The 27,989-nt window shown below is 43.7% G+C and overlaps 1 long non-coding RNA gene and 1 pseudogene across 2 annotated transcripts in view; both read left to right on the plus strand.

The window, feature by feature from the left end:
• The first annotated feature begins 6,744 nt into the window (after positions 1-6,744).
• On the plus strand, positions 6,745-9,495 carry LOC147008834 (uncharacterized; annotated as a pseudogene).
• Positions 9,496-16,701: 7,206 nt separating this feature from the next.
• LOC147008835 (uncharacterized) overlaps positions 16,702-27,989 on the plus strand; it is a 108,022-nt gene continuing 96,734 nt past the window's right edge. For both annotated transcript variants that reach the window (XR_015053338.1, XR_015053339.1), the window contains exons 1-2: positions 16,702-17,675; positions 25,109-25,184. This is a non-coding gene — a long non-coding RNA (uncharacterized LOC147008835). The remainder of the gene's footprint in view (positions 17,676-25,108; positions 25,185-27,989) is intronic.

A 27,989-nucleotide genomic window follows, 5' to 3' on the forward strand; every position in this document is an offset into this window, starting at 1 on the left:
TATGTGTTCGATATCAATGTCTAGTTGTGTTTTCCTGGATGAGGGTGTGCTACGCCCATTGTGGGCGGAGCCACGCCCAAAAAATAGCCATTTTTAGGGGGTAGTCGGATTAAAAATCTATCTTCTCCGAGGGAATTGACTGAATGGAATGGGTTCTTCGGATCGGTATTTGAATAGCAAAATGAATTATCTAAAACTTGTCGTTCTCTGATTTTTCATTTTCGTCCAAAGGTCAAAGTCACAAGGTCAAAAACTTAGAAAATTTCGAATTTTGACATGAAAAAATCAAACTTTGAGAGCTGGGATGACAATATTTTTTATGCATAATCTTGACGTCATTCCCCACCGAAAGTCTTGAAACCATTTTGCTCTATCTCGAACACCTTGCCCGTGGCGCCCCCTTCAAGTTTGTTTTTACGCTGATTTCATCAAAGTATGGATAATCCGAGGAGTGCGAAATGCCATTTAGCCTATATGACGTTATATTGTTCCTGGAATGTTCCGGAGGAAGTTTTGCACCAAAGGTCATAATCCTTGACCTTTGACCTTTAAAGGCCACAAAGGTCAAATTTTCAAAGTTGTGGGAATCAAACCGGGTTTTCGACCTTCTTTGACGAACTAACTCCAATAAGCTATAGCACGTATCCTGTTTCCTTATTTTAATGTCCACAACATTGTTTTGTGACCTTTAAAGGTTATGCAAAGGTCAAATTTTGAAAGTTGTTGAACGAAACCGGGTTTTCGACATTTTGCAGCTGTTGATTGAAGGCCACGATAATTAATTATAACTTGGTCAAAAATTATCACATTGTCTCATCCTTGACTTCTGAAACAATCTACATCGTCAAATATCGCTCGTGAACCATCGTCGTCTTCAGACTTGTTCCTTGCTTTAAGCACTATGGCTCAAACGATTCCAAGTCATTGGCCTCACAGGTTTAGCCATGCACTGATTTTTGATTTCATGCTGAAAAAATTGTCAACATATATCGAGGCTCATTGAAGAGTTATCCAAAAATGAAAGGTGCGCTCAGTAACAAGAGTGTGATGGGAATTGGGAACTAGGTTGACGATGTGAACAACTGATGAACAGAGGGAGAGAGATTTAATTCCCTTTACATATATTGGTACAAAATCTAATCCGTATCCACGACACAGGCTGGGATGTGAAAATCCCAAAACACAGTACACAGTATACTTCCTTAATTGTGATGATGACATTTACTGAACAAGGACTCACTAAGAAAGGATTTCTCCAAGCAGTGTTTCCCATAAGAATGTCAAGATACGAGTTTAAAGTCATTTCAGGATGATAGATGTAATTTTGATCTTCCTGGCTTCTGTGGAGAGCAACTTAGTCAGCAAGGGTTGATGTCACACACACTATCTAGTAAGCACCAGCTGTTCCGACACAAACTACCATGAGACACATGACCTGAATCTATCAGAACATTTCCAACATTGAGTTTTGATTAAAAAAACAAACTTCTCATCCAAGATCAGGACTGCACTGCGTTTGTAGATTCTTCACATTGGTTATGTTTGCAAGGAAGCTTTCTTTTATCAGTCTTTTTGCAAGTGAATCGGTATTCAGTGAAGTATTGATCCAGGAGGTGAGTCGGTTTTTTCTTTCTTCTTTGAGACAGGAGGGAGTCCATCTCTAACAAAGGACCCAAGCACTCATCACACATTCCATCAGATTCATTTTCAGAAAGGTTGAGGCTTAGTGGGAAAGCTCATAGTAACCAAGCAACTGGCAGAACGTGAGGTTGTGAGGGGTGGGGAATGGGGGTTGAAGGCCTGTGGGAGTAGCGGGTGGATGGAGGAGGAATTCTAGCTTTTGATAAAGAAATGAACTCATCGTCTTTTCTGAAGCTGTGTCCTTCATGTTTCAAACTCATGACTAGATGGCTGAGTACTAAAGTGGAGATTAGACATATTATAATAGGCCACTTAAGGTTGATTGTAAACTTTCTCCATCCATCCCTTTTCCGATTTGAATGCAGAAACCTAGCGGTATGAAACTTTGCATGCACACCAAGGAAACTTGAAGGGAGTGCACGAATGAAAATTGGGTGTTTGGGTTAATTAAAAAACCCCTTTTGAAGATAATTAACTGCCTTATTTTGATCTTTAATCGCATGCCAAAAAAATGTCAATACTCTCGTTTCATCGTTGTGGGGCCAGGTTTCGGCAGCGAGCTCGACCGCTAGGTGTAGCAGTAGAATCGGCTCCACCGACCACCCGGAATCTAGATCGTGCTTTTCGGACAACTCCGAGAGGCACGGGACCCTTACAGGACCGTGGTCGCCAATATTTCGACGGCGTGAGGTAGGGTCCACTTGTCAAACTCCAATTTACCTAAGTACTCATGCCGTGTTTAATCCGGCTCCAACAGGTTTAATTCTGTCGTACACCTCCTTTGATAGTTCTCCACGTTTGAGAAGCTGTAACAGTCGTTTGACGATCTGACCTTCCACCTGAGGCGTGCGATCATGTTCCGTTACACCGCCCAGATATTTAAATTTGGTTTCCTCTTTCAGGATGTTCAGGTTCAGGATTACATGGCAAACGTCAATCATCGATGAACTCTGCTCCAGCCAATGGGAGCTCGAGGTGAAGATGATGAGCCGACCAATGGGCGTTCGGATTAACCGTGATGCCATTACGGCTGAACCAATCAGCGTCGACCTTATTGAGACCTACATATAAAGCACACGCCTTCATTTCCTTTTTCACTTGCTGCGATTTTTTACCCTGAGGAGTGCAGCACGAAAATCTTCAGTCACTATTATGTCGTGTTTGTTTGTATCCATAATAAATACGAGTGCATGCACCAAAAACACGCCTCCCTAGCTTCATTTGTTTACGCACGAAAAATTAAGGTTGGATACTTTTTGAACACACCTCGTATGTACACACATTACACGGCCAAAAGTATATGAACACCTACTCATCCAACATCTCATTCCAAAATCATGGGCATTAATAAGGAGTTGGTCTCCCCCTTTACTGTGATAACAGCCGACACTGTTCTGGGAAGGCTTTCCACGAGACGTTGGAACGTTGCTGCTTGGGATATGCTTCCATTCAGCCACAAGAGCATGAGTGAGGTCGGGCACTGATGTGGGGCGATGATGTCTGGCTCGCAGTCGGTGTTCCATTTCATCCCAAAGGTGTTCGATGGGTTTGAGTTCAGGACTCTGTGCAGGCCAGACAAGTTATTCCACACCGATCTCGACAAACCATTTCTGTATCGACCTTGCTTTGTGTACGGGCATTGTCATGTCATGTACGGGCATTGTCATGCTGAAACAGGAAAGGGCCTTCCCCAAACTGTTGCCACAAAGTTGGAAATACAGAATCGTCTAGAATGTCATTGTATGCTGTAGTGTTAAGATTTCCCTTCACTGGAACTAAGGAGCCTTGCCCAAACCATGAAAAACAGCCCCATACCATTATTCCTCCAACAACAAACTTTAAAGTTGGCACGATGCATTTTGGCAGGTAGCGTTCTCCTGGCATCCGCCAAACCCGGATTCGTCCATCGGACTGCCAGATGGTGAAGCGTGATTCATCACTCCAGAGAACGCGTTTCCACTGCTCTAGAGTCCAATGGCGGTGAGCTTTACATCACTCCAGCCGACGCTTGGCATTGCCCATGGTGATCTTCGGCTTATGTGTGGCTGCTCGCCCATGGAAACCCATTTCATGAAGCTCTCGACTAATAGTGCTTGTGCTGACCTTGTTTCCAGAAGTCAGTTTGGACTCGATAGTGAGTGTTGCAACCGACGACAGACAATTTTTCCACACTATGTGCTTCAGCACTCGGCTGTCCTGTTCTGTGAGCTTGTGTGGCTTACCACTTCGTGGATGAGCTGTTGTTGCTCCAAGACGTTTCCACTTCACAATAACAGCACCTACAGTTGACTAGGACAGCTCAAACAGGGCAGAAATTTAACGAACTGACTTGTTTTAAAGGTGGCATCCTATGACAATGCCACATTGAAAGTCACTGAGCTCTTCAATCTGGCCCATTCCACTGCTAATGTTTGTCTACGGAGATTTTATGGCTGTGTGCTTGATTTTATACACCTGTCAGGAATAGGTGTGGCTGAAATAGCCGAATCCACCAATTATAAGGGGTGTCCGCATACTTTTGGCCATGTAGTATATGTGTATATATATATATATATATATATATATATATATATATATATATATATATATATATATATATATATATGCAGTAAACTAACATCCAGGATGTGTGTGTATGTGTATGGGTATGTGTGTGTGTATGTGTTTGCAACATTGCTTGGCTGGTACCGCACTACAATTTTGATTGTTTTTTATTCTCGCAACACGTCAAATGTATCCCCCTGGTGGCCAGAAAGATTTGCTTTTCATGTAAAAGATGTGATATCGAGAAAAATTCCATCGGAAGCCCAAATTTGCAGATGGGAAACCCTGCTTTACCGAAAGCTCACAATTTCTTGGCAATTACCTCTGTCGTTCTGTAATCCTTCCTGTTAGTGTTGCATAAGCAGGTTCCTGTGTAACTTCCGCAAACATAAATGTTTCTCAAGAAGCTTTGTGTTCCTTTAATTGTTTTGCATTGTGAAAGGCTTTAAATGCTGTCCCACCATGCCTGTGTCCACATGACGTAATCAGTTGTACAAAACTTTCTCGTTGGACAAATTTAGCCAGGATGCGAGTTTGATATGTAGATTCCAAAGAGACGCAATAAGTTTTAATAGAGTTTCCTTTCAAGGAACTTCAACACGAGAGGAGTCCATCAGAGATCCATCATTTTCCTTTCGATCCATCACAGCGGTGAAACCTTGACCATGTTAAATCGACTCCCATATATGCTGAAGGTTTTTTGTGGACAGTCGAGGCTCGTGGAAGAGCACATAAAATCTTTTCAGAAGCCGACAACCGGATCCAGACCAAACTGGCCATGCAGCATTGTGACTGTGCCCTAACCTTAAGTTGTGCTCCCCATGGCCGTATCTCCCCTGGAAAAATGCCCACAGCCTCCCTCCCCTAATCCCTCATATTTATGGACCAGATTTGGGACAATACATCAGAACAGTAAGGTCTCATGAGGGTGTGCACCCCATTCGGGTCCACCCCTAAAAGAGGCTGAAAAGGGCGGTTTCGCCTCAAATTCAGGTAATCTATATATTATTTCTGTTAACGTCTGCGCGTAATTTGACGTTTCTCCTCTGAAACCACTGGCAGGAATGTGCTCATTTCCCATATACTGGGGTTTCTTAATGTGACGAAGACGATGCACTGAATTTCTAAGCTGGAATTCGATGACAACGTGGCTTCAACAAGATTTTCAACCCATCGACGGCCGCATTTATTCCCGCTCGGTCACCATCGCTGAACTGCTGTCCGGTAAGGGCTGCCGTCTAGCCAAAAAATATGAACTCAAGTAAAGGAGTAATCATTGCATCAAACACTGAACATAAACACAACTGATAATAAATAGTATGGCTCAGAACATCAGCAATGGTTGTCATGTTTTAAAAATTAGCGTGGAAGGAGGGGAACGATGAGTGCCAGCTCTGCCAACATGATGTACCCCGATTGGCTCTTTCCCGTACTGAACACGCCGTCGTAGACTGTCAATTTGTGTCTGAAATCCAACGTACATATTAAAAACACCCGAAAATAAGTTGCAATAGGCCTACGTCCAGATAACATAAAAGGCTATAATTTGAAGGTAGGGGGAACCAGGGAACGGGTACGAGGTCATCCCTTCATTGCCCGGATTCTCTTCTTTTCTTTGTTCTTCGAAAGCGCGGTATCCGACAATAGATTCTGTACCTTGAATGTGTGCATGTTAACTGTTCAAATTAAAGAGGTGTTCGATTGTTGGATGCACCCAAACAACTGCCATTCATTACATTAATTGTCAATATCAACCGTCATCGTTACCTGTGTTGTGTCTTGCATGTGTGATCTTCAAATTAAAGCGTCCAAGCGGTGTTCGATCGTCAGATGTGCGCCAAAAAGTGCCGTTCATTGAAATTTGCATTCTGATTCTCGGTCACCCTCCACTGCTCCTGTTCAGTCTCGGGCGAGGCCTACATCATATGTATTATGTCATGTCAACACCAAACAACCGTGATGATCGAAGCATTATGGTGCCGTGTGCATTTTGCATGGATCGAGCCACGCATCTTCATCTTCAAAGTCGGCCTACTTTCCTTGCTTTGAAAAATACAGTACAGTACAACTCGACTCGACTGGAGTGGACCAGCATTTTCGGTTCATTGACTAGAACTACGCGTAGACATTATTGACCAATATTGCCAAACCCATGCCATATAACAGTATGCATTGACATTTAATAATTTCCCATATTTTTCAGCTCCATAACATAAACAGTACCCTCTTCTGCACTTCATTGATTCACACCTAAGTTCAATGTAAGGTTCCATCCACTCCAGCCAAACTATACACAGAGCACGAGTTCACTTTCACCTGCTTATTCTATTCCAAGAATCTCTAAAGCATGACGAAGCACTGAAATAAACACTACATCGTACATGATACTGCCAGCCTGAACACAGTGACAAAACCACTCATTTGGGAAATTTTACCCCTTATCCCAGACACCACAAACTGAAACTCAATGAAACACCTGTTTTGCCTATAATAACAAACATTTCTACCAAAGACAGTTAATTGGAGAGTTTAATACCTTGGTGACTACAATTTCTAACGCATTTTTTACGAAATGTAATGTACATATAATTCACTTTTCAGATGCCATCTCAGAATAATATACCTCCTCATTGCCAAGCCAATCGGCAACTACAATTTCTACCCCTTTCTTATTTTACAAAGTGATGATGTGCGCCACACGACTGAATTTGCTGTCGTGGGTCACATATTCTTATCAGCAGACTTCTTTCCCCATCACAAATCAAATTACCTGACTATAAATTCTGCTGGTAGCAAATGGTCCACCAACACAATACCCACCCATCTCTTGACACTGTCCGTTCCTCCCCCTACAGCATTGATGCGCCATGCCGAGACGTCGAAGGACCATCACAGGGGCAAGGACCCCTTCACAACAAAGAGCCAATCTACAAAGAATACATGATCAGCAACACCAAGAAATGGAAGAAGAGCGGGAAAGCAGGTTGGCAGCCCGTGCAACACACATGACCCGCTATCATCTGTCGCAGAATGCTGATAATGATACATCAGGACAAGTCCCCCAGCAAAATGTTCAGCCAAATTCCAGCACAGGACATGCTGCAGCACACATGGTGCAGTTCCTTGCCCGACGATTCCCACTGCAGGTCGATCCATTCTCCATTGGAACATTGACAACGAAATGTTCATTCTCTAATGCACTTCTGTTTCAAAAGGAAAACCACAATTGTTGCCACAAAGGCAAAGTTAAATTGCCACCATTGGCACCATACCCAACTGAACTCAAAAACCTTTTCACAACAGATACACCACAAGCTCAAAACTTTAGAGCCAACATCCACAGCTATAATAGTTCCATGGCATTCGCATCATTTGGTGCCAACATTGTGTCCCCACCAGGCCATGGCCCATATACATTCAGACTTCATGACTTCGTGTACCACAGGTCTGGCTCACTTCACCCTCCTCAAGGCACCACACCATGCTATAGCCAACTGTACATTTTAGAAGCAAGCCAAGCTCTACAGGCCAGGATGCAACAACCTGCCAATCAACAATGTCTTCCAGATGTCATGTCACTCCTTCAAAATGTCCAACAACGAACCAACCCGTATGCAGCAGCCTACAAACAAATGCAACAAGTCGAAGCTGAACATCGCTGCATAGCTGATCAGAATGGAACACCACAACCTGTTGTAACAATGCACATCTTGAGAGGTGGTGACCAGCGGAGATATAATGATCCAAGGCAAGATGACATAGCAGTTGTCTTTTCATCACCAGATGGCGCACCTCCACATAACAGAGATATTGTTGTGCATCCTAAAGGTCAACCACCCCAGCATATTTGTTACCTGTCGTCGAACATTGACCCCATGGTTTACCCCATCTTCTACCCATTTGGAGAATTAGGTTGGCAGCACAACATGCAACATGATGAACAGCACAGGTCAGAAAAAAGACACAACATTACTTGCCTGCAGTACTAATCCCATCGCCTGTCAGTTCGAGAATCGTTCTCCCAAATTTTCTACGGTGGAAAGCTTTTCCAACAGTATGTTGTTGACGCATATATTCGTGTCGAAACTGGCAGATTGCAGTATATACGAACAAAACAGAATGACCTACGTGTTGAACTTTATCAAGGACTCATGGACCACATAAACACTCAGACTGGAACGTGAAATCTCCAACCCGGCGAGATTGTTGTACTCCCGTCTTCCTTTCAGGGTTCACCACGCGCTATGCAACAAAACTACCAGGATGCCATGGCCATTGTTGCTAAATTTGGAAAACCAGACTTATTCCTCACTTTTACATGTAATCCCAAATGCCAAGATGTGCAAAAAGCCCCCCTCCCTGGCCAAGAAGTGCAAGATTGACCAGACATTGTTGCCAGAGTATTTCAACAGTACCTACATGAACTCATGACGGACATAAGAAAAGCACATGTACTTGGCAAACCGGTCGCCCATATCTATGTGATAGAGTTCCAAAAACGTGGTCTCCCACATTGTCATCTACTCATCATTTTGGCAGACAATAGCAAATTAAGAGAGCCAGCTGACATCGACAGCATTATATCAGCAGAAACACCTGATCCAACACAACATCCCGAGTTGTTCCAAGTCATCAAGACAACCATGGTTCACGGTCCATGTGGACTCCTTAATAAACACGCACCATGTATGCAAGACGACAAATGCACAAAGGACTATCCTAAGGAGTTCCGGAAAACAACTGCACTGGCAACTGATGGCTACCCACGTCCCACTGTATAAGAGGTCAGATAACGGTCGCACAATCACCATCGGCCAGCACCAAGTAGACAACCGATGGATTGTACCGTACAACCCCTACTTATCCCAGAAATACCAAGCGCATATCAACCTCGAGGCCTGCACTACAATCAAGAGTGTAAAATATTTATTTAAGTACGTTTACAAAGGCCACGACTGCGCCAACATCCAGGTCACAGAAACTAATCAGCACCATCACGACAAAGTTGCCACCTTTATTGATGCCAGATACATCAGCACACCAGAGGCTTATTGGAGAATGGCTGAACACAAAATGCACCACCAATCTCATGCCATCATCAGGCTCGCCCTCCATATACCCAGCCAGCAACCAGTTTACTTCACCCCAGGAAACCACATTGCTGCAGCAGAAGCCTCCACAAACAAGGACACAATGCTAACAGCATTCTTCAAACTCAGCATACAGCAACCCACTGATCTCTGCTATCATCAATTGCCAAACCACTTCGTCTTCAACAAATCCACACAAGAATGGCGACCAAGACAATGAGGCGCTGAAACCACTATAGGCCGCATGTATTCCGTCAGCCCCAAAGACATGGAACGCTACTGTCTCCGTCTCCTCCTGCTCCACGTGCCTGGCCCAACCTCATTTGAAGACCTGCGAACAGTTGACGGCCAAGTCTCTGACACATTCAGCGAAGCATGTATACGTAGACACCTCCTGATTGACGACACTGAATGGGATAAAGCTCTCTCTGAAGCAACTCTCCTCTAAATGCCGAAACAGCTACGGCATTTTCACCACCATTTGTATATATTGTGACCCAACCAACCCCCAGCAACTTTGGGAAAAACACCAGAATGCCATGATTGAAGCTTACACCTTTCGCCAATATTGCACCCACATTGCGACAAAATTCGCCCTTCAAGACATCAACAGGTCTCTGCAACAAAATGGTACAAGTTTATCAGCATTAGGGCTACCAGATGTTAACCCACTCGATATTGAACATCTCCCCTCCGAAGACATTGATATTACAGCAGAAACTGAAAAAGCCCAAACCCAGTTAATGCGCCTCAACGAAGACCAACGCACCTTAGTTGACCAAGTGCTACAAGATCTGGATTCACTTTCTCGACACCATACACCATCCAGTCGATGTTACTTCTTAGATGGTCCAGGTGGGAGTGGCAAAACAACAGTGTATAACACACTCATCACCTGTTGCCGGAATAAATCCATCCAAGTTGCATCATCTGCATGGACAGGAATTGCCACCACACTTCTCTCTGGAGGAAGAACTGTCCACAATCTTTTCAAACTTCCTGTGCCAGTCCTCGACACCAGCACCTGCAACATTTCTCCAGTATCAAAGCATGCCCATTACCTCCGACCAGTCTTTCTCTTAATTGTTGATGAAGCCTCCATGGTCCCAGCAAATGCTCTCCAAGCAATCGGCAGAATGTTACAAGACATCACTGGCATAAATGCCCCATTCAGAGGAAAAGTATTCCTCATGGGAGGAGACTTTCGCCAAGTGTTACCTGTTTTCCCAAAACAATCACAAACTGTCATTATTGAAAACTGCCTCCAACGCTCCGCACTATGGCCACATTTCAAGATTGTGAAGCTGACAAAAAATATGAGGACACATGAAAAACGACAACACCACGCACAATGGCTCCTACAATTAGGCAACGGCAAACTCCACTGTCAGCTGACCAATGCACCACCATCATCCATCGAAATTCCACCCCAGTGCAACATCATCACCGAACAAGACAACATAGTGGATGCTGTGTTCACAATTGTAACTGATCCTCAGGCACTGTCCAACACCATGATTCTGACACCGCTCAATGAGACAACACTGACGCTGAATGACAAAGTCATAAAAAAACTCCCAGATCTGCCAAAAACCTACACTAGTGCAGACAAGGCCATCTCACATGATGAAAATGAAGCCAACAACTAGCCCATGGAATTCCTTCACTCTATCACCCCAACCGGCATGCCACCGCATCGCCTCATTTTAAAACCAGGTGCAATAATCATGTTATTATGTAACCCAGACATTACCAAAGGACTGTGCAATGGCACAAGACTACACATTAGACACCTCAATGAGCACGTACTAGATGCTGAAATCCTCACAGGAAGCCATGTCACACAAACAGTCCTCATCCCGCGAGTTAAACTTGCCCCATCAGATGCCATCCTTCCATTCACACTGCAGAGGATACAATTTCCAGTCAGACTCGCATACTCGACCAAAAACAAATCCCAGGGCCAAACATTTGACAAACTCGGAATATACCTCCCAGCCCCCATGTTCTCCCATGGCCAACTGTATGTTACATTTTCACATGCAAGAGGTTACTCCTATATATCTATCAAAGTGGACAATAATTCCTCACAAGGACTATTCAGCAACAACACACTCACCCAAAATGTCATCTACAGGGAGGTCCTTTAGAAAACTAAGGACAGGTAACCATAGTGCATCACATCCCTCATGACACCCTCACCAGCTTACCATAACATCGACTATTATTCCTCATCCACCTTTTGCCACCCATTCAACTCCATGCAGAGTACGGGTATATGCTAATATATGTATGTATGTATATATATATATATATATATATATATATATATATATATATATATATATATATATATATATATATATATATATATATATATATCTGCCCAATCAGGTGACCGATGACGTCATCAAAAAAGTTTTTGTGCACCATTTTATCCCTAGATGACACTCAAAATTTCTTTATACTGATAGGATGTAGCATTCTACATATGCAATGAAGACGTAATGAGGAAGGCAAGCACCTATGACATCATAAAAAACACCACACTCATGCCCCATGAGAAGTGCTTGCTATCTGCCACTTGTACTCATGTCATGGCTTGGGGAACACTTGTGTGAAGTTTCCCCTTGATTTGTCCAGCTGTTCAGGAGAAGATTCTTGTGGGTTTTAGGGTAAATCCAAGATGACTGCCAAACCATGTGACCAATGGCATCACATGTGTGAACCTTTTGTTCCTCATGGGCATGCAGTCATATGTGTAAGGTTTCGCCTCGAACTGTTCAGCCACCTCAGAGAAGGAGATTATTGAAGGTATTTTTTTAAAAACAATATGGCTGCTGAATCATGTGACAGATGACGTCATAATCCCCAGATCATTTTAATCCCCAGATGACCCTCAAAAATTTTCATGCTGATCGGATGTAGCGTTCTACAAATGCAATTATGATGTCATAACGAGGGCACCTATGACATCATAAAGTTAACACTCATTCCCCATGAGGAGTACTCGCTAATTGCCAAGTTTCAAATTTTTCCTTAAGGTGCGGTTTCAGAGATACAGACGTTCAAATTTTTCCCGTTTTTCCAATATGGCTGCCACACCACGTCACATCTGACGTCATAATTAGAATTGAAACATTATATATGAGAAGTCGCACCAATGTTGAATATTTTGTCTCAATCCTACAAGCGGTTGCAGAGAAAAACATGAAAGTTCTATGCGGACAAACAGACAGACAGACAGGCAAACAGGCAGACAAACAAACAAACAATCAAACAAACAGACACAAATGCAATACCCTCTCCGACTCCTTTGCTGAGGGTCATTAAGTTGTTCTTCGTCATTGAGAGATGGAGCCAAAAATGACACATAGCACGATATCTCAAAAAGTTATGCACAGATTTTGATGAGACTTATGCTTCAGTCACATTTGGCTCGGCGGCCGTAGCGTCTAAAAAATCTACGGCCACTAGCAATTATAGGGCGGCCGCAGTATTTCCATGGTCACACAATGTAGCAGTCACATATGTTTTTATTTTTTGGGTAGCCACACGGGGTATTTAGAAATTGTGGAGACTGAAAATGTGGGGGTGCCATACGGTCTTTGATTTGATGTCGCACGGTGATCTTGGGGCGTCCCTGTGGCGGCCATAGAATTTTCAAGGCAGACACAAGGTAGCCTCAAGGTGCCCGCAAGGTGACCGCAGGGGGGCCCTAAGGCGAACATGGAAATAGTGCGGCTGCCGTAATTTTTGGGGGTTGGCAAAATTCATTTTTTATTGATAAGAGCCTACGGCAGCTGCATAAATAACGCAAGCCCACCGTACGCCCTACGTACGGTCGACGTGGAACACATCTACGTCATGGCTACGGCTTGTCGAATTGCTACGACGAACCTAGAAATGAAAAAAGTTATAACTCCGCGCTTTAATTCCACAGAGACCCCTATGGCCTGTAAAAGATAGCCATACAGCGTAGGGCCACCCTGAGGCCACCTCAGAAACTCTGCGGCCGCCGCACGTTTCTGTCAATTCAGGGGGGGGGGGGTACGGCCGCCGTATCCTAGCCGTAGAGCAAATGTTACTCGTGCTTTAGTGGACAGGTAGGGTGTCTGCCAATGACTAATTGATTTGATTTTGGTGAAGATCCGATCACAAGAACTTTCATTTTTATCTCCGCCACCGAAGGTGGACGGATGTTATGTTTTCACCCGTTGGTTTGTTTCTTGTTTTTTTGTCTGTCTGTGAGAGGATATCTCAAAAAGTTATGGTCAGATTCGGATGGAACTTGGTGGACATGTTGGGTGTAGGACAAGAACGAATTCATTCAACTTTTTGTGAAGATCTGGCTCCTGATACAATAATTTTTATCAATTTTTAAAGTGATTCTTCACCATTGAGAGATGAAGCCAAATATGATATTGTTACAGATTTGCCTTAGGTCGATTACAAGGGGAGCTCTTACAATCGATTTCCTATAAGTGGTCCTGAAGCCGTCATTCCGTGGATAATTCTACAGAACGATGGGTTGCTGATCAACCACAGATGCTGTCTGAGACATTTAATTTAAGTTGGGTCCATCATCCAAATACTGCTTTATCTTCCTGGTAAATTGAACAACCCAGTTAGGTAACTGCGCTTCCAACTTGCCACCGAGATCAAGATACGGCTGAGAGTTACCGTCGGTGTATGCGTTGGCTACCAACTACTCATAACAGAAAAGCTTGGGAGAACTCATTGTTGCAGCACACGAGGCATAACCAATGGAAACTGACAACCGGACAGTTTGGAAAGAGTTTATAATTTAATCAAGGCCTTTGGTATATTTTTTATTCTTGGTAAGCTCCTTGGTGCTCATGTCTGAGTCTTTGCTGTGAAATGCACTACCCAGCAGAAGAAACCTACACGAATAGCTGATTTTATTTTGAAAAAAATCAGAATCACAATAATTTAACAAAAGGAACCGATGTACAAATCAAGCAGTCACATATAGAAAACCTTATCTAAGTGCATAAGCCCCTAATTCAGTCAACTTAGCATATCTACATACAGTAGGTGGCACTCTCTTTCTGGGAAAAGGAGATAAGCAAGAGGATAGACAGAGATCGAGAGAGAGAGAGAGAGATGAGAGGGTGTATTGTTGATCCCAATTTCATCCGTACGTGAACCGTCTGGTCCACATGTGTCTGAGCAGGAAGAAGGGGTGGGAGGTGCGATGTGGGTGCTTGGAGAGGTGCATAGGGTGAATTTGAGGTGTAGTATGGTAATGTGGGGTGTAAAAGTCATTTAGCCCTGAAAAGGACTGTTTGCGCTTCATTGATAGCTCTGTCCAAAGAGAACAAGGGAGATATAGTCAAAGAAGGAAGAAAGTCTGAACGAGTCAGTGTGTCTGACGATCGTGCCTAGGAGCTCTCACCAGATTGTAATTTTTGCATCGTGCTGGTTCTTGTTCACCCTGGCTTTCCCTCCAAGGCTTCAGATTTCTCTCCGTGCTCTGGTTTTCTCTCCGGGCTCCAGCTTTCTTTTTTGGCTCCTTCATTCTTGTTCTCACAGCTTCCAGACACGGCGGCCCTGTTCTGAACTCGAACTCCGACTTTTATATCCAAAGATGTATTTTCCACCACGCCAGCTTGTTGCTTCATCTGATTGCTTCCCTATTGATCAGCCGTGTAATCCGGTCGATGTTTGTTGGTCTCCTCGAAGCTCACTCCAGCAGTTCGGGCTGAGGCTCGGCAATGATCTGGGCTGAGATCGGTAACAGTTTGGACTGAGGCACGTGGCACAGTACGTTGCTTGCCCTTTTGGTGCCGTTTTGATGGCGAATGCAGGCTTTTTCATGTCATGTTGTTGGATTTGTGTTGTGGTGTCGTGTAAAGCATGTTTGCGCTTTGGTATGCGGGTCTCCAAAATCCATCACAATATATAGCATGATGTTTCAAAAAGTTGTGGACAGATTATGACAAAGCTGGGTGGATGAGTTGGGGAGGTGACAAGAACAAGCCGATTAGATTTTGGTCAATGTCCGGATGCAGATCTGGCCCAGTGGTGGGATACGAAATGTAAAGTGTTCAGCCTGGCGGCGATATGCGCTCTTCCGAGTGCCGTTCTCGTTCATAGATGTGATCAGGCACCTGCTCAGTTTAATGATTTCAAGACATTCATCAATCTTTTTATGACATACTAGCTGATATACCTGTCTAGGATGGGTGATGGGATAGTATGGGGTAGAAAAGGACATGCGGGCCATAGAACAGCAATAAGACGTGTATCAATCTTAACAAATCTCAAACTCTCACTATCTCTCTCCAAAAAGACCACCTGGCAAACCCTCTTCTCTACTTTCTTTACAATCCTCTTGAGGAAGTTGTCATTCAAACTCCTGGGTCTCACTATCAGCCATTATCATTCTTTGGCAAACCACATTTCAAAGTTGGCCTCCAAAACCAGCCGCTACGTCACTGGGTATTCTCAGTTGTACAAAGTCCTTCCTTAGCACACCTGAACTTCTATTCACCTACAAGGCCTTCATTCCCAGCTTGATGGAGTACTGGTCTACCCTCTGGGCTGGCTCCCCTGCCTCACACCTTTCTCAGCTTGATGCCATGAAAACCAAGGCCTTTAAGATTACTTTAAATCTCACACCATGAAGCTGAGTCTGTGGACCTGTCACTTCGACATCGCAAACAGGTTGGTGGTCTCTCCGTCTTGTACTGCCTCCTTTCTTGTCTTGCATCCTCTGCTCTTTCCATGCTTTGTGCCCCACAGGTCTCACAGGACTCACACGGCAGGACTCATACGGTCCACCATCAACCCAATTCGGGTGAAACTACCTAAATGCAGGACCACTGCTCACTTCCACTCATTTGTTCCTCTTCTTTCCTGCCTGTGGAACAAACTTCCACATCCTCTTCAATCTCATTCTTCCCTCCAGGTCTTTATGCAAGACAGTTATTCACCACCATCTCAGATTGTCCCCAATCCAAAACCATGATCTTTTCTATCCTCGTTACTCCCTGCCCCCTCCCCAATCCCTTCTCCTTCCAAATTTCCACTTTTCCATCCTCAGAGTTTCCTTCTATTTCCATCTTATCCACCCCATGCATCCTCTCCTCCACCCCGTGCATCCTTTCCTGCCCACCATTCCTCCCCACATCCATTGTTTGTCTGCCGCCTTCCGTCCTTGCCTTCGGCTCCGCTGTTGCTGTTTCCTCTCTCTCTCTCTCTCTCTCTCTCTCTCTCTCTCTCTCTCTCTCTCTCTCTCTCTCTCTCTCTCTCTCTCTCTCTCTCTCTCTCTCTCTCTCTCTCTCTCTCTCTCTCTCTCTCTCTCTCTCTCTCTCTCTCTCTCTCTCTCCCTCTCTCTCTGCTGTTCCTTTTGCCCCGTTGTGTCCTGATCCATTCAGTGTACTCATTATAGATCTTCCATGAGCCTCGATTATGTTTACAAAATATACAAACAAAAAAACAACAACAACAACAACAAACGACACATTTTGAGATATTTGATTCCAAGAATTGTGGATGTTGTTTCGTGTCAATAGCATCTGTGTCCACAACATGTCCTCACCTAGTTACCTTCATCCAAGCCCCCCCCCCCCATTATTTAAATTAAACTATTTCTCCTTATGTTGTGGTTGTTTATTGTTGAAGACCACTTCATCCCTGCTCACCTTCCCCCTTCCCACTGAGTGGATGTTGGGATTGGATTGGGTTTGTGATATCGGTGGGTTTTGTGTCATGGAGGGTGAATGTGCTCATAGATTGGATGATTGGTTGTGTGGATGTGCAACAGAGACGAGGGGTTCATTGACCACCTCCTCTCTCGCGATTTCCTTGTTTTTCCTTATATTTCCTTGTATCTATGAATGTTGGGGTTTCCAACTGGATCAGATCAGATGCAAGTTGATGTGCATGAATCTCTGCATTGGTCCACTCGGAGTCTGGGAGGTCAGCGGTTCGAAACCCAATTGAGTTCTAACTCCGATTGAGACAAACAACCGTACGTTGGCAACCATTGTGCTCGGAGCAACTCATATTGATCTTCCCAAATATCGCCGATAAATATAATCAATGACCGTTTGCTTTTTAGTTCTTCATACCGACAACCTGAGCTGCACTCTCCGCTCTTCCCTGGGTGTTCACACGAGACACGACCTCTGGCATCAATTGCCTCTTTCAGTCCAGGGACAGTGAAACCAACAACAGGTGGCGCTGTGGGATTGGATGTTTTGAGTGCTTGTCTTCAAGAATCACTTTTACGTCGTCGGTCTCAGCCAGCGACGGGTAGTTGAGTGAAGGTGGTCGAGTCAAGAGTACCACGCCATTTGTCATCAGCCATTGAGTGTGTTCGGTTCCTGCACTGGGACCCATGAGATCGACAGATTGCGATCGCAAGGCCAGGTAAGCGACAGGTGAGTGTGCTGCGACCCTGAGCTATCCTGTTGCTTGCAGCTTGCTTGAAAGATAACACTACCCCCTCCTAAAAAAAGGTGATGCAACATCCTGAGCTATAAATGTTTCTTTACAATGCGAGTGCAATCATTAACGAGGTGTTAGATTGTATTGTAAACCCAAAGTGACCTTTTGACTTCTAGAATCCAGTATGCTGACACCTTGATTCATCATTAGTACCATAATACCTCGACACTCAAGAACCAGTGAATTGAGGTACGGACTTCTCTGTTTCTGAATACTTGGTGAACAGTCCTGTATAGTAACAGGTCAGTGGTTGAGATTCGTTTTGTTTGTCGACTAATTCTTAAGACCTATAATGGTCGACATCAACTTTCATTATCCTTCGATAAACCTGCACACTTCACTGGTGAGTGGTTGTAGTGACTTTACTGCGGGAACCAGCCCAGGTAACCTCACCAGGTAACCTTACCCTTGCCACAAATAGCTCATAACACGTACCTGCAAGCTGCAAAGCCAGGTATTGAACAGAAAGCACGAAAAGAGCAAGATCTTACCATAGATTAGGCAACAATGGACAACAACCCCTCGGGGGAAGAGCGTGCAGACTTGCATTTACAAGCATCAGACACGTTCTTTGTCTTTGAGGTCTCATGAGCAAGACGCATTCATCTACCCAAGGCTGCAGGGTCACATCATTGACTCATGGCAATCCATGGCTGTTCCACTGATGCAGTAGATGCCATCTGTAGGTTGATGCAGGAATTTGTGGAGGGTGCCAGTGATGGCTCACCTACTCTTCACAAAGGACACCATGGCATGGGCTCTTTAATGTCCACCGCCGAATGCAGGTAGACAGGACTCTCATTTAACGTCCATCCAAGGGACACGTTGATGAATCACGCTACCTGTGAAACACCGGTATGACAGTTTATAGCTGGGTCGAGATTCGAACCCAGGCTAGATAGCTTAGAGGTGTGTGCACATACCTCTAGGGTCTAGGCCACCATTCCAGCCTGCGGAAATGAGTAAAACAAGAGTAAGATGAAAATAAAGGTGTGGATAATGTGAAGCTTGGGATAAAATGTCTTGATTCATTAACATCATCGGGGACACGACCCTGACGTGGTGTCCTTTACAACGTCCACAGCTGCAAGGGTAATGCCGACCTTGTACCAGCTTTGCCTCCCACCCACTTCGTCGGTACGTGACAAACAGATAGCCTCATTTTCACATTTCATTTTAACCCACGTCGAGAATTCATGGAGCGATGCTGAGCCTCTGATGGGCACCTGCAGTCACATGATGATGCTGAACGAGGTGCAATTCACAGCAGGTCGTGCGTCCTGGATCCTTCCGAGGGTGACATGCAAACGGTGCTCCGTCGACCCGAATTAGCAAATTACCTTTGAAATGCGTTCATAATCCGCGGAGAACTGCATCACGGCAGGACCTGCAGCGCAGGTTCCAGCGGGGGAAGAGGAACTCGAACCAGGATGTATTCCAGGTGGGACGTGAACCCGGTGGCAACATTTTTTGTGGTCGTCACTGCACTTGCTCCTTGGCCCGTTTTTGTCTGTTTAATTAATTTATTTATTTTTTCGGTTTTTTTACATTCCGTTTCCTCTCGCCAGGTCGGGAAAGTTTCACTCCGATGATTAATTTCCCAAGCAGCGTGATGTTTGTGACGCACTTACCTTGGCCTCACCTGACTGGGCTCGCCTTCGTGCAGCCGCATTGTACCCACCGGCGCTGATTGCACCTGAACGTGCGGGCCGGGATCACGGGAGGGCACACCGTTCGAGTCGAGACCTTCCTCGAGCCCATTCCTGAGGTCACCTTTTTCAGGATATTTGAAAGAGAGCAATTTCCTGCTTGCGTTCAGTCAAGGCAGCCTCTTCGCCTTCTGCCTCTTGACAATAACCCAGGTCACCACTGCAGTTTTCATCATTCCTTTGTGAGGATGTTCTCGACAGGGCAAGATGGACGGCCGCCTTTAACCAACCATACATCAGTGGCCTTTGCAGAAGGAAATTAAGTTTTTGATGTTGATTCACCTTTTTGTTTGTACCTTCCCTCCCCTCCACCAATTTTTCTTTTTTGAGGGCTGGGGGGGGGGATTTATCTCCTCTGAAAAGCTCATCAATGGCTCCATTGCAGTTGGTGTAGACTCAGGAGTTCCTTTAGAGATTGGCAGTCAACACTATGATGACTTAACCCATGCCAAAAGACCAATCTATACTTGAAATAAACTGGAGAGTTCATAGAACACCTTACCCCATGCAGTCTGAAGAGAGAAGGACATGAGCGGGGTCTGCGAGCAGCAAGTTTGATTGTAAAATGCCGGTATATTTTGTACAAGTACTCATGCTAAACGGAAGGGTTTTGAAAATGCCAAGAAGGAAATTTGTGATCTACAGTGTTCAAGCATGTGATCAAATTGAAATAAAACAAAGGTTTTAAAGATTTTAGAAAAAGAAACAAAAAATTGGCAGTTTACCGCCATTGATGCAGCGTCTTTCACACCACCTTATTTATCATGTTACATTAGTTCTTTGTGCTTGTTGTTTGTGTCCTTTAGGATATCCTTAAAAACACTAAGTTTCCTGTTTGGAACGATTTTCAATTTTGTTTGACTGTCCTACAGGCAGAAGACAAAGCAAACCAAATGCTTAACTCCGCTTTTTGCTTCGCATGCCAGGGGTACCAAAACTGTGGTATAGCACGGGGTGGTTCAGTGGTTATAAGTGGGTAAAGCCTTGTTGCACGAACTTCATTGGTGTGGGTTCGATTCCCACGACTGCTCACAGATTTGGTCTGGAGAGGAGATTTGGCGTCACCGGGTCAACTCGCCCGAATAGACGCCACGACAGCACTCCAACGAAATGCACAACATTCCAAGACCACCACCACCACCACCACAGTTCACATTACAAACAGGGCGGTGACATCTACGTCTTCAATGATGGACGGCACGCTTTGCAAGATGTTGATACAAATGATGTAATCCGAAATACAAATGTCATAATCTATAGTCTTGTATCTTCCAACACTCCACCCTCGTCCCCTACCCACATATTTCAATGAAATAGCAACCACAAAGGGCCCAAACTGCCCTCTGTCCCAGTAAAATTAAATAACAGAGTTATTCCATGTTTACTTTGGGGATTGGTGGAAATGGAGGATGGGGTGTGACCCCCATGTTCTTTCACACTTTTGTCAGCTACCAAACAAAACAAACCTGCCCTAAATTGCTTTCCATCTCCAAACTTGATCCTGCTCTGAATTAATACCTTTATGTAGTTGTCGGCCTGTTTGAGGCTCCCATCTGAGCACTAGTGGGATCGCAGGGTCAAATCCCATAAACCGCATCTGGATTTGTCCATTGTTGAGTGACGTCCTTGTCTATAATAATTCATGTTTAATTGTACAGTGGCATCGATGTCTCCTAATGACGTCATTCTCTAGGCATGTGATTGATGCAAGAGCTCCTCCATAAGTCTTAAGACCCGGCAAAGAAGTTTGACCTTTTGTTTTCCCCCATTCCCCTCCCCTTTCCAGGACTTTTCCTCTCTTTCCCATATAAATCACTTCTTCTATTCTCCCTCCGAGTGCTCGTCCCCTTTTGGTTACCAATCTCTGCAATGGAAGACAAAGCCTTCCTTCGGCAGCAGATGAGTTTTCAAACAGATGGCCCGTTAAACCATAACGGTTTATTTGTTCCTCGAAAATAGGAAGTTGTTTGTGGCAAGCAAATGGCGGACCGAACAGAAACAGCAGATGATAAAGATTGGGACATTTGGGACGACATGACAACGTCGCTCTGCACTTTGAGAATAGCTTAAAGTTACTGTTAAAAGGCATTGTGACGTCATGATCCTATTAAACGCATAAAGAGGAAAATGGGGCTCAAACTTTTTACCCCCCTTTTCAAGGTGTTGGGATAGCAAGAAATGACATCCTTCCCAGGTGTACCAGTTCCCAATTCCAAATTTTTTTTTCTTCTTTTCGTGAAAGTGCAATCCGCAGGTGCGCTCAGCCAACCTCACGCCGGGCAGGTGAAGACAATTCAGACGTCTGGGGTTGGAGAACGAGACGCAGCACCATGACGACCCACCCAGGCACAATGGGTGGTGTCTTGGCAAGCCGCGACTGGCCTGGCATGACCACCTACAAGGTCTCGGCACAATCGTCATCTCGAAACCCGCCGGGGCTCCGATTCACTTCGACGCAACGATACCTGCAGCCAGTTATTATTTTATGGAAGGAGATTAAATACATCACTTTGGGTTAAAGGCTGATACTTTGGTTTATGAGGAATGCTCTGAGTTATTACCAAGGTGGAAGCATTCTGTTTTCAAACTCTCAGGTGGTCTTTGCCTTTCATATGAAGATTGTTTATCTGTCACCTCAAGCGGTGTGAAGCTTGGCACGATTACTTAATGTACTGCATTTCATCAGTGAAATACCTGGGCTCAGTGAAGTACTAGCATGTCTAAACCCAAGGCTATATGTTTACCTGGACTCATTCAGACACAATTATTAGATATCTATAAGCCTGGTGTTGGCAGTGGCTGGCTTGAGATCTTAGGGTCTTGAGTTTGAGCCCCTGTCGTGCCACTGAAATAACACCAGGTGTGGTTGACTCAGCCTGTCTTAGCTTACTGGTAACAGAGGCATTGCAGCAACAGCACATCAGGGCTTCCAGAAATGATGCAACCAGCAGCCACTGGGTGTATACGAAACAACATTACATACCAGGACACGGTGAGGTGTTAGCATACCTAAATTAGGCTAAGTATACCTGAACTCATGAAGATAAAAGTGGATACCTGGAATCAGTGAGGTGTGAGCATAACTAAACACAACTCAAACAACCTGGACTCATCGAGATGCTTGGATACAAGATACATCGAGGTGCTTGGTTAACGCTTATCAAGCTGGCCGTTCCTTATCAACGGTTTCGAATCGAGTGCTTCAGCTTACTAGGCGAGAGCTCTACATGAAACTCTGGTAACTATACACACCCCTGGATTGAGTGAGAGGCCTGCTTATCTAATCTCAGCGAAGTACCTGGACACATTGAGATACAGTATCTTATGGATAAATGGAACTAGGTTACCTAAACTGGGCTGTGTATGGTTCCGAGAGTCATCCATAAGATACCAGTATACTAGGATACCTGGCTTCGTTGAGATACCTGGATACCTGAAATCGATTGATGAAGCAACTAGAGAGTTCATAGAACACCTTGTCCTGTGCAGTCTTGAGAAACAAGGGCGGGGTCTGCGACCAGCAAATTTGATTGGTCGGGATGATGGAAAATGCCGTAATATTTGGTCCAAGTCCTTGTGCCAAACGAAAGTGTTTTGAAAGTGACAAAAAGGCAACTTGTGTTCTGCAGTGTTCATATATATATATATATATATATATATATATATATATATATATATATATATATATATATATATATATATATATATATATATATATATATATCAACTGAAATCAAATAAAGACTTTAAAGGTTGTAAAAAACAAAAAAAAAAGGACTGAAATTGTGTGTGTAGTTTTGGAGAAGAAAGCAAATATTTACTTAGGGGGGGGGGACAATCCCTCACCGCTATCAACCCCCTTAATGAGTGCAGATTTTGATGCGGTCAATACACCTTCATTAGGAATCAGATGTAAAGCTTGCGGCCAAGTTTCATCAAAATCGTGTGTTTGGTTCTAGCGATAATGACTGAAGTGTTGACTGACTCACTGAATGACTGATTGACTGACTCACTCACTCACCTACAGATAATGCTCGATCGCATAAACTCAATGGACTAAAGTCCAGGTGAGCTAAAAATTAAGTTGTCTTTTACACTGCAGCGTCTTTTACACCACCCTAACACGTTACATTAGTTATTCGTGCCTGTTGTTTGTGTCCTTTATGACGTCCTTAAAAAAAAAGTTTCCTGTTGGGAATGATTTTTAATTTTGTTTGACTCCCAGACAGACAGACAGACAGACAGACAGACAGACAGACAGAGTAAAAAACTATCTCACTCCTCTCTGCGCATGCGTGATTGCATCAAAAGCAGAGGCAAAGTTCTGTTAAACTCAGGTTGAATTAACACCAGGTGGGTTGACTCGCTCAGCCTGTCATCGTTCAGAGGTTGACGAAATGAGTACCAGCTCACTGGTAGCGCTGGGGCATTGCATCAGTGGAACAGCTGTGCCCCCCCCCCCCCAGAAAATGATGAAGCCAAGCAGCCACCAGCTGCATCCGAATCAATAAATAAATAAATTTAGGAGATCATGAGGTTCGACGAGACATCATCAGCCTGACGAGGAGCCATGAACCTAAGCCGACATTTGTATGTACCTCAATTGAATGAGCAAAAAGCTACCTATCCCCGGTTTTATTCCACTCCCATGTTGGACTGAAGAGTTCAAACAAAGCCGGAGATGACAACTTGGGTCAACTTGCCCTGGAGCACAAAAAGAAAAGATGTTTATATCCTCGTGGAGGATCTCCAAGTCTGACTCACGTTGTTGTTCTTCATCTTCTTCTTGTGGACTTTTTTGTTTCACATCCTACAGTTTTCATCGAAACTTCCTGAAACTTGGCATATATATGTAAAAATACCCTGCGCAGACAGTAACCATCTCCGATTTTGAAAATTCCTCCTGGAAAAAAGTTATGACGTCAAAATATCTCCACTGATGGAAATCGCCTAAAAAATTATCTCCGAAACTAGGCGAGCTTTTTAAATTCTGTTTGTGGGAATCGAGCCGGGCATTAGCACAGATAATTTTTCGCAAACCTGATACACCACAATGACGTCATATTCGTTTTATGACGTCATCATCAAGAGGACGAAGATCTTAGCTCATTTGAGCTTGTTTTTTTTTTTTTACAAAACTGAACTCGGGAAGCAAACAGTTTACTCTTTCACTGCTTTACACCACACGGATTGTTTTCCTCCCAAAAAAATCCTTCAGTGGGTTATCATAAAACCAAAATACCCTGGAACTTTCCACAAAGGGATAAAAATAGAAGATTGTTTTGCGAACCCATGGGAGCTCGGCAGCAATGCTTGCACTTGATTTGGTTCAAGAAACAAACGACACTTACAATTCCTTATCATGCCTCGTCTCATCAGCCTGGATGCCATTCAGAAGGTTCTTGAATCTAGGTACAGATGAAAGAATCCACAAGGCGGGAATCTACATATTACATACGCACCGGGATGTGATTGTGGTGCTGAGTTGAGGAAGTTAATAATTGAGCAATGGAGGAGACAGAGAGATGATGGGAAGTACAAAGATAAGTAGACGGGTGTGTGGAGGTAGAAGGGAGGTAAGGAAAGGGAAGAAACATTTGTCGGGAATTCTCTCTCTTTCTCTGATGTTCCATCGTTGTGTTGCAGATCATCGGTGCCACAGAAGCAGATTCCTGAGCAAGGGTGGGTGATGCTGGGTGGTTTTGCCATCGCCTTCCCAACAGTTGAGTAAATAATTTGTAATTTGTTCAGGGTGCCGGTGATTGTGTGATGAGTGATATTAAAGTTGATTTCAACCTCATCAAGATTGGTGTTTTGGCCATGGTGCTCCGCTGGGGAATCTCGTTAACCTGTGTGGCGTTGATGAATCGCTCTACCAGTGAAACACCGGGATGACATTTATAGATGGGTCTGGATTCGAAACGATAGCTGGGTCAAGTCCATAGCGTACATCTAGAGCAGTTTTTTTTCAAATGAAATGGTGGGTCGTGACCCCCCAAACGCCAAGGGGGCCGGGAGTGGCTTTCCTGGGGGGGGGGGGGTCACGAGCTGTCTGCGCTTAGTTGATGCACAAGTCTTAGTGATGTTCCCAACGACTTACCTACTGTAGATGTGAACTTGTATTGTCAAGCTTAGTAGTGAACAAAACTAAAGGCAGAAACACTAACAGGCTGATGTTCGCTGAGTAAGAATATGTCCTCCAATCAAATTGACATGTTGTGTGCAAAAAGGAAATAAGAATGGTCCAGATTCCAGCCTTGAATTGTTTGTTGCTCCTGTAGTCAGGGTTGGAACTCATGGGTCCTGTCCAACCCAATTTTCCCCACCTGGGTGGAACCCCAGCGGAGGCAGGGTCCAATGGACCCGCCAGATTTTTTGATGTGCTGTAACATTTTTTTAAATGTTACATTAATTATTGCTGTAACATTAATTATTTTATTTTTCCGTTCAGTTTTAAGAGGAATAATTTATTTACATTTAATAAAAATGCTACCTCTAAACCGCATGCTTCGGGTCCCATGGACCCGTGGTTGCATTTTGCATTGTATTCTTCGTAATTTGTACATGACAAGTTCCATTCAAGATTCATCATCTCCGCGGAAATGTCCTCTCATTTGTGATTTTTGAAGCTATTTTAAAATCTTGTATGCGTTTTCACCATCTTGTTTCCTCATGTACTTCCTTAGTTTTTTTTTTTTCTTGGATGTAGGAAAAACGTCTCAAAGGTTGCTACGATGTCATGTTAGCATACGAGACGTCTCCGATGATTGAAATGGTAGGAATTCGGGAATGTAGGCTTATATATTAATCATTTTTTTCCCCAGTATTTCACTTTGTTTAATTTCTTGGTCTATTGACGGAAAGCCCGCTGACGGAAAGTCAAAAAAAGACAGTGAATCGACATTTTCTGAGCAAAAAATTTTTTTGAGCTAGCTGCAACTTTGTCTCGAAATAAAAATAAAAACATAAATATAAATTTATATATTCATATATATATATATATATATATATATATATATATATATATATATATATATATATATATATATATATATATATAATAAATAGGCATTACTTTTTGTGGTTTTCTTCCAATAACATCATCAAAAAAAAACAATTTTTTTTTTACATATATCGTCCATGAGCCTAAACATTATATCTATCTATAATTCCAGCAATGTGTGTGTGTGTGTGTGTGTGTGTGTGTGTGTGTGTGTGTGTGTGTGTGTGTGTGTGTGTGTGTGTGTGTGTGTGTGTGTGTGTGTGTGTGTGTGTGTGTGTGTGTGTGTGTGTGTGTGTGTGTGTGTGTGTGTGTGTGTGACCACTGTTTCTCGACAACCGCTGGTCCGATCTAATTGAAACTTGCCAGCTATATTGCTGGGGACCTGAAGATGTGCCTTTTCAAGGTTTGATATTAATCGGACAAGTGCTTCCCAAGTTATGGCCATTTATTTACCAAACCAATGACAAGACACGTTGTTGCGTGGGTGTGGCTCAGCCGCGTTCCCCATTACGGGTTACACGTACGGACTTCCGGATAATGATGACTTCGTGTATTCTATTAATTTCTCGATTTCTTATGCGCATTTATAGATAAACACAATGCCCCAAGTTATGATCGTTTTCATATTAGACGGTGCATAAATTTCGGGAACATCAGAGTGAGTTGGTATGCTCCGAACCAGGAAGTAATTTTTTTTTTTTTTTTTTGCACGAACGTTTTTTTTCTCTCTCTTCTCTTCTCTTTGTGTTTTTCCTTGCGAAAAAGTCAAAATACGTTGGCGCTAATTGAATAATTGGCTATTAAAACGAATGATTTGTCAAAACGTTTGCAGATTCAGCAGCCTCCGCATTCTTGCCCTGGACGAGGAAACAAAGAAGAAGCGCCGTTACCTCAGCAATGTTGTTTATGAAGAGGTGCTAACAAGATAAAGGTGTGTACATGAAGACAATTGAAATGAGAGCGAGAGAAGAACCTTCAGAGTGTAGGCTTTATTCCATTTGATTGAAGCCGCTTCTACGGGCACATCAGGGAATACAGGTGCAGCAAGGAGTACATAAGCAGTAAGGTATACACGTGCAACTAATCACCGCAAAATAAATCAGTATAAGCACGGAGTCCGATATACTCTCAATTCTCACCATTCAACGAGCACCAAGTGAGCCGCCGCCGTAAACGACAATGCCCCTGGGACAATAACCCCGACCGCGCGGAATCTTGGCTTTATCTATTCCGTGCTCGAGCCGTGCAACATGTGATCACACGTCACCTCCTTCAATTCACCACAACAATTTTTATTATTTATAAGTGTCGTTTCCTCAGCAATGTTGTTTATGAAGAGGTGCTAACGAGATAAATGTGTGAACATGGAGACAATTTTGATTATTATTTATTTATTGAAGAAAAATTGTTCCGAAAATAATTTATCAAAAAAGTGCACAACTTTTTTTTGTTTCCAATTGTCAAAACGCTGTGGCCTTTGGACGTGTGAAGGAATTCAGCTCCACTCAGCTTGCTTGCCAATGA

The sequence above is a fragment of the Eptatretus burgeri genome, chromosome 18, assembly GCF_056783735.1.
Source record: "Eptatretus burgeri isolate ZD-2024b chromosome 18, Ebu_testis_v1, whole genome shotgun sequence".
NCBI classification, from domain to species: Eukaryota; Metazoa; Chordata; class Myxini; order Myxiniformes; family Myxinidae; genus Eptatretus; species Eptatretus burgeri.